The 12,620-nt window shown below is 40.9% G+C and overlaps 1 protein-coding gene across 2 annotated transcripts in view; it reads right to left on the bottom strand.

The window, feature by feature from the left end:
• The window catches only part of Ppargc1a (PPARG coactivator 1 alpha), a 116,884-nt gene that overhangs the window by 67,565 nt on the left and 36,699 nt on the right, over positions 1 to 12,620 (bottom strand). The window lies entirely within an intron of this gene.

Here is a 12,620-nt window from a genome sequence, read left to right as displayed (position 1 = left end):
CAACATATACCCAATAAGCATGTACTATGCTTCAGATATTGAATTATGTTATGGAACTAGTGGGAAAAAAAACACAGATTACATCCTCCAGTGGGAAAGAAAAGAAAAAAACAGATTAGAAGGAGAGAGAGAGAGAAAGAGAGAGAGAGAGAGAGAGAGAGAGAGAGAGAGAGAGAGAGAGAGAGAGAGAGAGAGAGAGCCCAGAGGGCACCGAACAGCTGCTTCAGAGTAGACAGGAGAGGCATGGAAACTCTCTCAGGGTGCTGGAGATGAGTGATTGGGATAAAGTGATAAAAGAAGGACGATATGGATGATAAGGAATTAAGTATGCAACTCAGACCTGCGTAAAAAGTTATGCTAAATAGCACTGAATAAACCCATGCAATTTACACGCACAGAACCCCCAAAGTGTCACCACACTTAGCATATAGTAGATATCCATTCAATTGTCACAAGGTATGTGAATAAAATACAATAGTGTTCTACAGGGACCATCAGACATTTACTGATACCAGGTTTTCTGGTTCTGAACCCCTTTCCCCCCCAAAAAAAATTATCATCAGAATTTCACGAAAAATATAAAACATTACCTTCAATCCTACCCCCCAAAGGAGCCCACATCGAATGTGGGCTTTTCAGAAATGTGTCACCCCTAGTGTAGAGCAAATCAAACAGCAGTTGTTGAAAATGCCAAATGCTAAACTTCTGTAGCCAGTTTTCAGAGCAAGGATTCTCTGTGCTGCTATTTTTTGTAGCGCAGTCCACTGCGTTCTGGTTTCTGCTTACCCGGAGTCATGAGTCATTGTAAACATCATTGACTAAATGAGGTTCGCTTTCATGTACAAAATGCCTTTGCTTATTGGTCCTCAGCAGCCATGTCAGAGAGAAGCCCGGGCTGTGCTCGCAGCCGCAGGGAAGTCTAAAAAGTCACAGTGTGGTTGCTTGTCTTCCCTCCAAAGGTTCTAGTACTCCATGACAGAGATTGAACATCTTGCCCCATTCTAGGATTGCTTTTGAAATTATGCACTAATGATACTTGACACTCCAGCAGGAAGCTCAGTCGTCTCATTGGGGTGTCTGCCTAGCCCTTCCCAGATTGGTCATTTCTTCCAATCTGTATACACTATGGGGCCGGAACAGTGCTTGGTATGGGGCTCGGGGGTGTATTAAACACACACCCCCTTCTGGAATTCCCTCCTGGAATTTGTCTTTGAAGAAAGTACACAGTAGATCTGCACTAGAAAGCCAGCGAGCAGAAGCCTCCCATCAAAGGCTGTCATGGGGCCCGGGGACAGGCTGTTGGCTGCTCCTCCCCTAGAATTTGAATCTTCACCAGAATTCTCATGCAGTTTTGCTCCCAAGGACGTTTTGGCTTATGCAGAGCTATCCAGGAAGTCTGGGGTATTGGATGTTCTCACAAATTGCCACTTATTGACTACCAATTAAGTGCCAGCATTGACCTATGCTTATATTATTTCTACATATATTATCTGCAAACTTTAAAGCAATGAAAAGGCTAAAGCTTCTTGGCAACCACACATAAATGATTTCTCAGGGACAGCAAAATATATGCAATGTAGAAGGTAATGTAACATGGCCCTCTGTACTTTCAAAGCCAGCACACCACGGGCTTTCTAGAAGAAAGATGGTCCTCGCTGACCATCAATGCTTCTGAAACGGTTATGAGAGTTACAAAAGGCGACAAGTGCATAGTGACAAATGTGTCACAGAGCTACAGGGACCACAGGAAAGAAGGAAGGAGTGTTTATCTGCAGCAAATGATATTGTATAAAATGTTATTGAGTGCCCGAATGAACAAATGCCCATATAGAAAAATACGTATTTAGCTCATTATGTTTTAAAAGCAAATAAATGACTACATCAGAAACACTAATTTCAGTTCATGGAATTGCAGCGGCCAGCCACTGGGTGGTGGAATTCCCACTGTTTCATTGAGAGCTAAACCCCCATTTCTTTCCTTAATGTCAAGCACTTGGTGCTTATAAGATCTCCTGGACAGCTTTTTGACACAATAACTACCTTGGATTATTTCTTGAATGCCCAATACATAGCAGCTCCATCATTTCCTTTCCTAGAATTGTCCCTTCTCTACTTGATTCACACACTGAGAGCCAACAAGCAGGAGACTCACTTTCTCCTGGCCTTGCCTTGCTGGCACACGCCCAAGGCAAACCTATTGAAATGTGAATCCTGATCAGATCTTTTCATTGCAGTTCCCAGGTGCCAGATCTTTTAGTTGCCAAGTCTAATTCAATGCCCTCTAATCAATGCTACCTCCTCAGATCGCCTTCTGTCCTTCTCATTGTGAAAGATGGAAGTCTGTTCTTGTTACTCTTATCATTATGTTGTTGTTATTGTGGTGGTAGTTTTCACCAAAGGCAAAGAGTTTGGGAAATGTAAAGGCTGTGTTGATTTTAACATGACTATTGTTGCAGATGTAGATATCATTAGGAACAAAGGAACAAAAGGCAAATGTTCTCACCTCAGCTCCAGGTGTTGACAGACAAGGTATTTGTTTTGTCAAAAGTCATTTACTGCATGTCCTCTCTGTTCCAGGTACTGGGAGAAACACTTCCCATGCAGCGCCTCCCTTCATCCTAACAGCCATTCTCTAGATGTGCTTTGTATGGACAGGAGCTCCTATTTTTGTCTTCACTACTATGTTCCTAGAGGACTTTCCCATGGAGTGTAGGACCCATAGATGTCTGATAAATGAATAAATAACCCTAGAAGGCAGGCACTATTTTATATTTAAGAAAAGAAGAAATGTATCCACGGTCTCATCTCATGCTAGCAACAGAGCACATAACAAAGTTAGCATTGAAAGACAAACCTTTCTGAAGACAGGGTTCAGTCATCTTTCTATACCGCCTCCCCCCTCCCTCCCCCCCCCCCCACAGCCTTTGGTATGGGAAGGAGAGGGATGCTGACATGAGTTGTGGAGACAGGACAGTGTGGAGACACAGCCCTTGTTCAGGTTCTGAAGGCTCAAGGGAGATCCTTGGATGCATGGGAAAATCCAAGAACTTTTTAGTGTTTGCGAGAGTTGAAATAAAACAAGATGAAATCAAACCTTCCACGCTAGTTCATGGACTGGCAAGGTGTCTAACTCAGATTCAGTTCCACGCCACCAAACATTTGCTATTTAATCCACTTAGGAAGATGAAGAATCAGAGAAATTTCTTTGGACTGACTTCATGAGTTGAAATATAATTCACATAAGTAGATACAGGTTTATATTTTTGGTATAAATTAAACATAAATTAAGGTGATGCATAGTTATAATTTTATGTGAAACAAGTGAATAGGTTTATAAATATCTGTTATTATGATGATAAGGTTTAATGCCAATCCATTCCAGTGGACTGTTCAAAAGGTGTTATCAACTATACAGACTTCCCAAGAAAAACAATGATATCATTAGACTACTTGAATATCATACCACACGCCGTTCTTCTTTGGGTTGTCCTCTGTTAACTAGGGAAGGGAGAAATTACTTTCATTGTTAATCCTCAAGTCAGCTCAAGAGAAGTTTCCTAGCTCAATGAGGATGCGCACATTCAAACACAGAGGCCCTTGAGGGGCTGGGGATATAGCCTAGTGGCAAGAGTGCCTGCCTCGGATACACGAGGCCCTAGGTTCGATTCCCCAGCACCACATATACAGAAAACGGCCAGAAGCGGCGCTGTGGCTCAAGTGGCAGAGTGCTAGCCTTGAGCGGGAAGAAGCCAGGGACAGTGCTCAGGCCCTGAGTTCAAGGCCCAGGACTGGCCAAAAAAAAAAAAAAAACACAGAAGCCCTTGGAAACATTAACTTGCCCACTTAAATCTAGTCTATCCGAATGCTTAAAGTGTGTGGCTGAGGTGCTTTTAGGATTTCCTCACAGGAGAAAGAGAAGTGGCATGTTCCAGGAACATAGGAGACAACTGGCAGAGTTTAAAGAAGAATATTAACAACAATTCACATATTTATAATAAAAGTAGCAGAGGAAACAGTTTCTCTGCAGCTTGGTCAGTGGGGATATATTCAAATACAGAAAACACAAGAAGAATGGGGAGGGAACAAAGGACTTCTGTATTAGACAACTAAAAAATCTCTGAGTAGAATGAGTGGTTTACGGGTGGGAGGAGGGCTGAAGACATGGAAGAAATAGGTCAAAGGCTACAAACTTGCAGTTATGTATGGTGAATAAATCCAGACCTCTAATGTTCCCCAGGAGGAAAACATTATAGTGCATACTGAAATTCTGTTGAGTAGATTTTAAGTGCCCTTATTACAAAAACAGTAACTGCGAGTTGATGGATATGTTGTTTGACTACAGTAGTTACTTCACTGTAAACATACACACGCATTTATATCACAACACCACATTGTACACCTTACATACATACAATACAAAATAATTTGCTTTTCCAAAAGCAATCTGATATTCTTAAATGCAAGAGCAAGATGATTATAAGCAAAGATACTGCCTCCTCAAGACCTTTCAGAAAATCCATGAAAATAGGAGTACTGCAATAGAATTTAAAAAAAAAGAAAGAAAGAAAGAAACACGGTAAGTAACAACAAATTCTAACAAGCCCAGGATATTTATTTTTTGGCCAGTCCAGGGGCTTGAACTCAGAGCCTGAGCACTATCCCTGGCTTCTTTTTGCTCAAGCCTAGCACTCTACCACTTGAGCCACAGCGACACTTCTGGCTTTTTCTGTTTAAGTGGTGCTGAGGAATCGAACCTAGGGCTTCAAGCATGCTCTACCACTAAGCCACATTCCCAGCCCCCAGGAAATGTTATTTTTTTTAAAGCATATAAAGATGGATATAGGTGTAGAGAAGGGCTAGAATACAAACAAAAGTAAATGGAAGAACCGGGTACCTAGGACTTCTCCTCTCCCTATTAACAGTGTAGATAATAATCAGCCAGTGTCCATTCCTACAAAGCTCCTTAGGATGGCCAGGTTCCCAGGAAAAACAATTATGCCAGGTAGTACCAGTTACATGCCTGGCTATTTATCTTCATCCAATCAGTAGTACAGCTGTTACCATAATACGCTGATCAATAATTTGCTACCTAAACCAGAACACTATGACCTCTAAGTACTAAGTATTGCAAACTAAGGACAAAGACATACACCAGCCCTTTCTCAGTGTGCTTGCACTGGGAGTGGACATGAACACTCTTAATATTTAGACAGCAGTAAAACACTGTTTTGTAAACAGAACCAGAAATGCAAAATGGGTGCCACTTTATCTAAAACATCAAGGCACAAAACACCTGGACTATTCAAATAATGACCAAGAAGAAATGAAATTATTGACCAATCGGAGATTTTGACACAGTCACTAGACCCAGCCCAGTGTTGACGCAAAGGATCTTGTTACTCAATAAATTGTCTCAGTCCTTACATATATTCCCAGGAGGTCAGACATCAAAAGCCACTCATTCATTCACCAACTACTAAGTATCTACATTCATTTACCATCTACTAAGTACATACATCATTTGAAACTAAAAACTGAGGCATTGTTATGTGAACACAGGAACAAAAACCAAAAATGAAAACCATCATCCTTGTTTATAATTTAGCAGATAATAACACAGCCTTGTGATGTACATTAGTTAGACTCCCTTTATGTGCAAGCATTGTAGATAAAAAGATGATTGAGGTACAATTTTCCTTCTTTACTCAAAAGCAAAGGAAGCCAAAATATTAAGGAAAAATGCACAGCCATGAATGCAAAATGATTTCATGCGCACTAAGGAAAGGAGAATGGATCAGAACTAAATGCAACTTGTAAGAAATGGTTTGTTTGGGGGAAATATGTATTTTGTTAATGCTTTCAAAAGACTTATATTTCCCACTAAACATACCTTTTAGAAAACTTGCTTTCAGGCATCTACTACAGAATCTGGCTTATAAAGATATGCCCAAGAGTCCAATAAAGAACTTTAAAGCCAAGTTTAAGATACATCAATAGTTTATCATTGCCTTCTAGCGCAATGGAATGCAAAAAAATAAAATCCTAAGCCTATCAGTCAACAAGTATCAGCATTCCATTCCCTCATAGCAGTGACAAAGGTTCTCACAATGTTAGTTATATGCATTCAAGCACAGCCCCATGGAAATGTCCTGGGCACTATGAGCAGCAGGACAGGAACTCACTCCTGCAGGATGGACACATACTGATCTCTCCTCCCAACAACACCAAATCTCCTCTGAGAAAGATCAGGTGGCTTTGCTAGCTGACACTGGGGAGAGGTGGAATTAATCAGGGAACACTTCCTGAATTTGAGAGGTTCCTGTGATTTTAAAATTCAGGACGATTGAAAACAAGAAGACAGAAATAATTCCAGGCATGTGGAAAATTTGAAAAAGGCTGGGAGTAGGAGGGGATGAGGAGCTTACTGCCTGGCAATAGAGGTATTAATTAAGAAGCCGCATAGGGAGTGGTTAAGAACGTTAAGTTTGGGAGTTAGGCAATGTTGGCTCTTCAGGTTACTGCTCTGCTACTTGACCCTAGAGAAGTTACTCAGCTTCATGTTCCAAACTGTAAAATGAGGTAACAACTCCAACCTATTATGGCGATTATGAGAATTAGGTGAGATTAAAATAGTTTATTTTATTTAATTAAACTTTATAGAGCTGAGGTTCTGCTTTTACACTAAAACGTTGTTTGTAGCATGCTTAGCCCCTGTGCTTGGCATGCAGAACAACACCAAAGCTTTGATTGCTAATTTTTTAAATTAATTACTCTTATTATTACTAATTATTCTTCTGCTTGTTATTAGTGCAAGTACAAGGGCTTGATCCCAGGGCCTCATGCTCCTGACTGGCTTCTTTTCTGCTTGAGGCTGGCACTCTGCCAGTTGTCCCACACCTCCACTTCCAGCTTTTTGCTGGTGAATTGGAGATGAAGAGCCTCATGGACCTTCCTGCCCTGGATGGCTTCGAAATAGGATCCTCAGATCACAGCCTCCTGAGTAGCTGAGGAGCTGAGGAGCTCCTGAGTAGTACAGGCATGAGTTGCTGCTATACTGTAAGTATTGACAAGAAGAAACCAAAAGCAAATTTTGGAGCTCAACACAAAAGTGAGACATGCAATGCAAGGGACAAAAAGGAGTCCTGATCATTATTTCCTTTAAGACATCCCTCTTCTTTCTGCCTTCCAGAGCTTAGGCATTCTATTCTGCAAAGACTTTCAGTGACAGCCAGCATATGTCCCTGTTACTCCACACAAGTCCTTCTGGATCCTTCCTCATCGCCTTACTTTTATGAACTGATCCCCGGTCCTCCAAACCACTCAAGCTTAAAGTCAAAGCCATTTTTATCCCCTTGTCTCTCACCACACTAAGCCAACCATCCCTTCCTAAATTACCAATCTCTCTCAATTCTTTCTTGCCCAACTGTCCCACATGCATCCCTTCTTCGGTTGTCAACATCACCTGTCTCATTCCAGCTCCATCACTTCAAGCTTGACAACCAGAGCAGCTACCGCACTGTAGCTCCAAGATCACGTGTCTTCCGTGTTGCCTCCAGATGAGAGTCCCTGGTCTCTAGCAGACTAGAATAGAATGGCTTTTTCCTGAAAGTCACTTAACATGCATGGACCTCAACTCCCCCATGCATATGAAACTAAATTTCTCCTCATGCTAATTTTGTACAATTCTAACATCCTATTATCTACCTTCTCTTCTTCCCAATCACCTTAGTCCCCTAACCATCCCTTGAACTTTGTTTGCCCCATAGCTCTGCATATTCCACTGCTATCACCCTATGCTTGCATTCTGACATAAAATATAAATCAACACAGAAAGGTACTAGACGAGTATACACAGGAGGTACATGTTAAATAATGAGGTGAAAGCTCAGGCTATATTTGAAATACCTTCTTTCTTCTCTGCTAATGGAACTGTCTCTCTCTCCATCTAGAAGCTCTACCAGAGGCAGCTTCCACCAGCTTGCCTTCCTTTTCAACCCAGGTTTCATGACTTTCTTCCCAGAATAGGTTACAACACCTTACCAATGGCCATGAGTAGCTTCTAATGGACAGGGAGTAGTTCACTTATTCTTATATTCCATATGGCACTTAGAGGACAGGGTTTTGTTGTGACTACCAAAGTTAAACATTGTCTAATTGTGTCATGTATAAATCTTGGTTCTTTTGTTTTTAGTTATGTACTCCCCAAAGAAAATAATGTCTGAAATGTTTGTGTGTGTATATATATATATACTATATACGTGTGTGTGTGCGCGCGTGTGCGCGTGTTTGTTTGCCTTTCCTAGGGCTTGAATTCAAGGCCTGGGCACTGTCCTCGAGCTTTATTGCTCCAGGATAGCACTCTACTACTTTAGCCACAGCTCTACTTCCGGATTTTTGTTGGTTAATTGGAATAAGAGTCTCATAGACTTTCCTGCCTGGGATGGCTGTGAACTGGAATCCTCAGATCTCAGCCTTCTTAGTAGCTAGGATTACAGATGTAGGCCACCTACACCAAGCATCCATATACTTCTTTTGGAAGTACCCTAGATCATGGCAAAGTTCTAGGCACATAGCAGCAGGAAAAAACATAGCAGTTGGATTCCTGATTGGGTGTGGTATGTGTAAACAAGAATGCCTTCAGGAGCCATGGGGAACAGAGGGAAACTGACTCAGAAAACATCATCATTTAAGTCCAAATTAGTGATGTTGCCAGAGAAGATTGGGAACATTCACCAAAGATCAAGAGGGAAGTCTTCATCAATAGACCCCACATGGTAAACACCACAGCGATTCAGTGACAGTGACCCAAGGCTTGTGGTTTGGGGTAAAAACAGCAAACCAGCTTGTGATCATTGGGAGCACACAAACAAGAAGTTAGGCAACCTAATGTGCCTGTGTTGCAGCGTCAGCCTCATGCTAAAGATTAACAGCCAGACTCAAAGGGGACTAAAGATCGGCACAGCCTGTAAAGCACCAAACACATCTTGGCAGCAGACTGCAATCGCAGGCCTCAGAGTGCCAAGACCCCACTACGTCTCTGCAGAAGTAAGCACCATTTGCCCATTTAACAGTCAATAGAGCATCTCAGTAAGGCAAATATCCCTGTGGCAATATCTAGCAACGTGGTCGGCCAGTGTTTCTCAGGTTTCCTGATAGAGAACACCAATTTCACCTCACTGACCTGAGGTGAGGCAGTGGGAACCAGGAAATTTGAGTTCTAGTTAAATACTAACTTCTAAATTCCTCATCTGTGGGAAGACAGAAAGCATGCATAAGCAAGGGTAGTGACTGGCACTTAGCAGGTGCCTAATAAAATGGTTATGAGAAAGCTGCTAATTCAGGTAGAATTAGACTCTGGAAGGGCGAAGACCTACAGCATGGTGTCTGGGACCATCAAGAGCTCTGTGAAGGCCTGTCTCCTTGACTTTCCATAGGGTAGGGAGGGGCACCTACTTCCTGAGGCTCACAAAAAAGAAAGACTTAGGTCCACAGACTTAGGTTGACAGAACTTTCCCTCCTGCTTCATTTAGCCTTAAACCCCTTCAAATGATACAAGCTCAACAAATATCTGATTGATAGTCTCCTGGGTAGCATATGTGGCCAAAATAAGACCCAAAAAAACAACCCTGACTGCATATTAAACTAACTCTTGCAGTTCTCAGAGTAGAAGTAGACTTAGGAACTCTGGAATAATCTTTATTTGTTTCTTGTGCCAGCACTAAGGCTTAAACTCAGGGCCTGGGTACTGCCAAAGAGACTTTTTGCTCAAGACTAGAGCGCTCCAATGGGAGCCATGCCTCCACTTTGAGCTTCTTGCCTGGTTCATTGGATAAATTCTGTGAAGTGAAGTAACTTAAGCTAAAAGACACTAAGGATACATGTTTTCACTCATATATGGAAGTTAGATCTAATTTACAACTATATATGTAAACACATCTCAGGTCTCAGGCATACATATACAAACATGTTGACTAAAGTGTGCTATATGCAGGGGAGAATTCCAATGGTGTAATTCCCTTGAACAGAGAAATTTCAGTTGAACAAAATGAATACCAGGAAGCTAGAACATATGTTGTTGAAGGGGTGGCGTCGGGGTGGGGAGAGAGACAAATAAATGGAGAGAAGACTAGGTGAATGCTGTCATACTATTCAATGTACATAAATGGAAATGGTACTAAGTCAAATGAGGGGATGGGTGCAGTTGGAAGAGATGGGGGAGAAGGATGGAAAGAGTGGCACAAATGCATTGTACTCACAAACTGACATGTGCAAATTGAAACATCTCTGTACAACTACTTAAAGATTTTTTTTTTTAATGTCCTGGACTTTCCTGCTTGAACTGGCTTGGAATTCTATGCGATCTTCCCATCTCAGTCTCATGAGTAGCTAGGATTTCAAGTATGGGTCACAGCATTCTGATGAACTCAGTATAACCCAATCCATTGCATTATAATCCATACTTGCGATGATGCAGTTAAAATGGGACAACTCACATCTATTGGCATGGACGTGTGTATGCACACATGTACATGAGATAAGGTAGCAAGCGTGAAAGAGCGAATAAAGTTGTCTGTGTATATTATAGACAGACAGACAGACAGACAAAACGGACAGAACAAGAGCCTCAAAAAGCTTGTTAAATATGTAAGAAAGGAAGATACCTAGTGTTTTCAAGTTTGTTTGTTTGTTTTATTCCCCTCAAATTACATACTGCAAAGTCACGGAGGAGAAAGCTTTAAGAAAACTTTCATTTGCTATGGTACAGATCACCGGTCTTTCTTTCTAAAAAATAATAAATATAAATAAATAAAGCCCTGGAAATGTTTCTTTCTTCTCATAGACATTAATAATGATAGCTTGAACTGTAAAGATTTGGTTTTACTGAAGGTAATGGAGTAATGTTTATTTCCATTAGACTAGGCCTATAAAAATCCTCTTTTTATAACCATGAGCCTACAATTTCAAAACAGCAAAGCTTGACATTTTGGTCTCTGACAGGCAACACTTAATATTGGGATGTTTTAAAAATCTATATGAAAAAGCTCTTAATACAAGATAGGGCTGAACATTTTCCCGCAAATGATTTGTTTTAGCTATCTCTCTTCCTCCCGGATGGACAAGGAAAATCAGACAGCTTATTGGCTTAGTTTGTTAGGCCAGGTTAACGGGATGCAATGCTGCAAGACTCTTAGAGAAGCTTACCCTGGGGCTAAAAATAGCAGGCACTAGAGAATTATCTTAAATACGACCAAACTAGCTCTGTACTGTGAATGTAGATAACTGTAATATGTTTCCATTTTTGGTCATTTCAGAGCCTTAATTTTTTTTTGACTTGCTGTAGCTGACTATTTAATTCATTTCTGCTTCTATTTGTCACATTTGCTTTCACAGATATTGCCTGGGGGTGTTTAACTAAGGAATCCTTTTTATTTAGCTGTACTGCTTTTGTTAAAAATCTAATGAGCTACTGGATTGCCAAGTACAACAATCCAACACAGAGGAGGCTTGTTAGAAGATGCATTGATGATGCCATGTGATTAAGAACTACTATGGACAATCCTTTTCTTTTTATTCCTCCCTAAGAGGTGAGACATGTAGCTTTCTACATGTTGTGAATAAATAATTATGCTGAACTTGTAATTTATTTGTCTTAAGAGTAAATAACTTCCCAACAGTGATCAACTTTCTTGAGGTCCCTTATCAGGAGATGTTTTTACTCCTTTGATGGTGTTTACATGGCGCTCCATTTCTCCTTTTGCTGCAAAACACATCCTCTACCTTACATCTCATGGTTTAGGACTGTGTCGTCACTAGACAAATGGAAAGAAGAGGTCGTATGGCTTTACATATTACAGGTGCAATACATCTGTATTTGACGACTTCCTATGTTAATGCCTAATACATAGTTGTTGCTCTTTAAATAGTTGATCAATGCGTCCATTTAAGAATGAGTGAAATCAGGCTAGCTGCTAGTAGGCTCAAGCCTGTAATCCTAGCTATTCAGAAGGCTGAGATCTGAGGATCACAGTTCAAAGTCAACCTAGGCAGGAAAGTCCCTTAACTTCTTATCTCTAGCCTTGGAAAAAAAAAGAAGCCAGAGTCAGAGCCCAGGTGCTGAATTCAACCAGAACTGACACCAAAAAAAAAGAAAAAAAAGGAAAAGGGTGAAATTAGTTTCTGTTCAAGAACACACTGAATTAAAACATGCAAATCATCTTAGAACCCTTCCAGAAATGCTCACCAAGTCTCTTACAAAACTAATGAAGTAGACATGAATCTGATCATACAAAAATAAAATAAGTAACAGCTCGGAAACGAAGGCCAAGGGAATCCTCTTCTTGCTACTTTTTGATCCTTGTTTCTACGATATCACCTCATAAAAGTGAGTAAGACCAGAAAGGATACAAGTTCCAGAAATCCTGAATGCTCTAAGAACTAACCATCCTCCCCGTCCTCAGAATCAGCCAGTCCCTGTGCTTGGCTCTTTCACAAAAGCAGGTAACTACCATATGATTTTGATATCATACACTTTTTTTTTTGCAATATTATTATCCCTATCCAGCAGAGGAAAACTTTTTATTGAGACTGTTGACACGGGAATGATGATCGGTAGCAAGGAA

Source organism: Perognathus longimembris, chromosome 16 (assembly GCF_023159225.1).
Source record: "Perognathus longimembris pacificus isolate PPM17 chromosome 16, ASM2315922v1, whole genome shotgun sequence".
NCBI lineage: Eukaryota > Metazoa > Chordata > Mammalia > Rodentia > Heteromyidae > Perognathus > Perognathus longimembris.
Note: the sequence above shows the minus strand (reverse complement) of the source record. Positions and strands in the feature narration are given on the sequence as shown.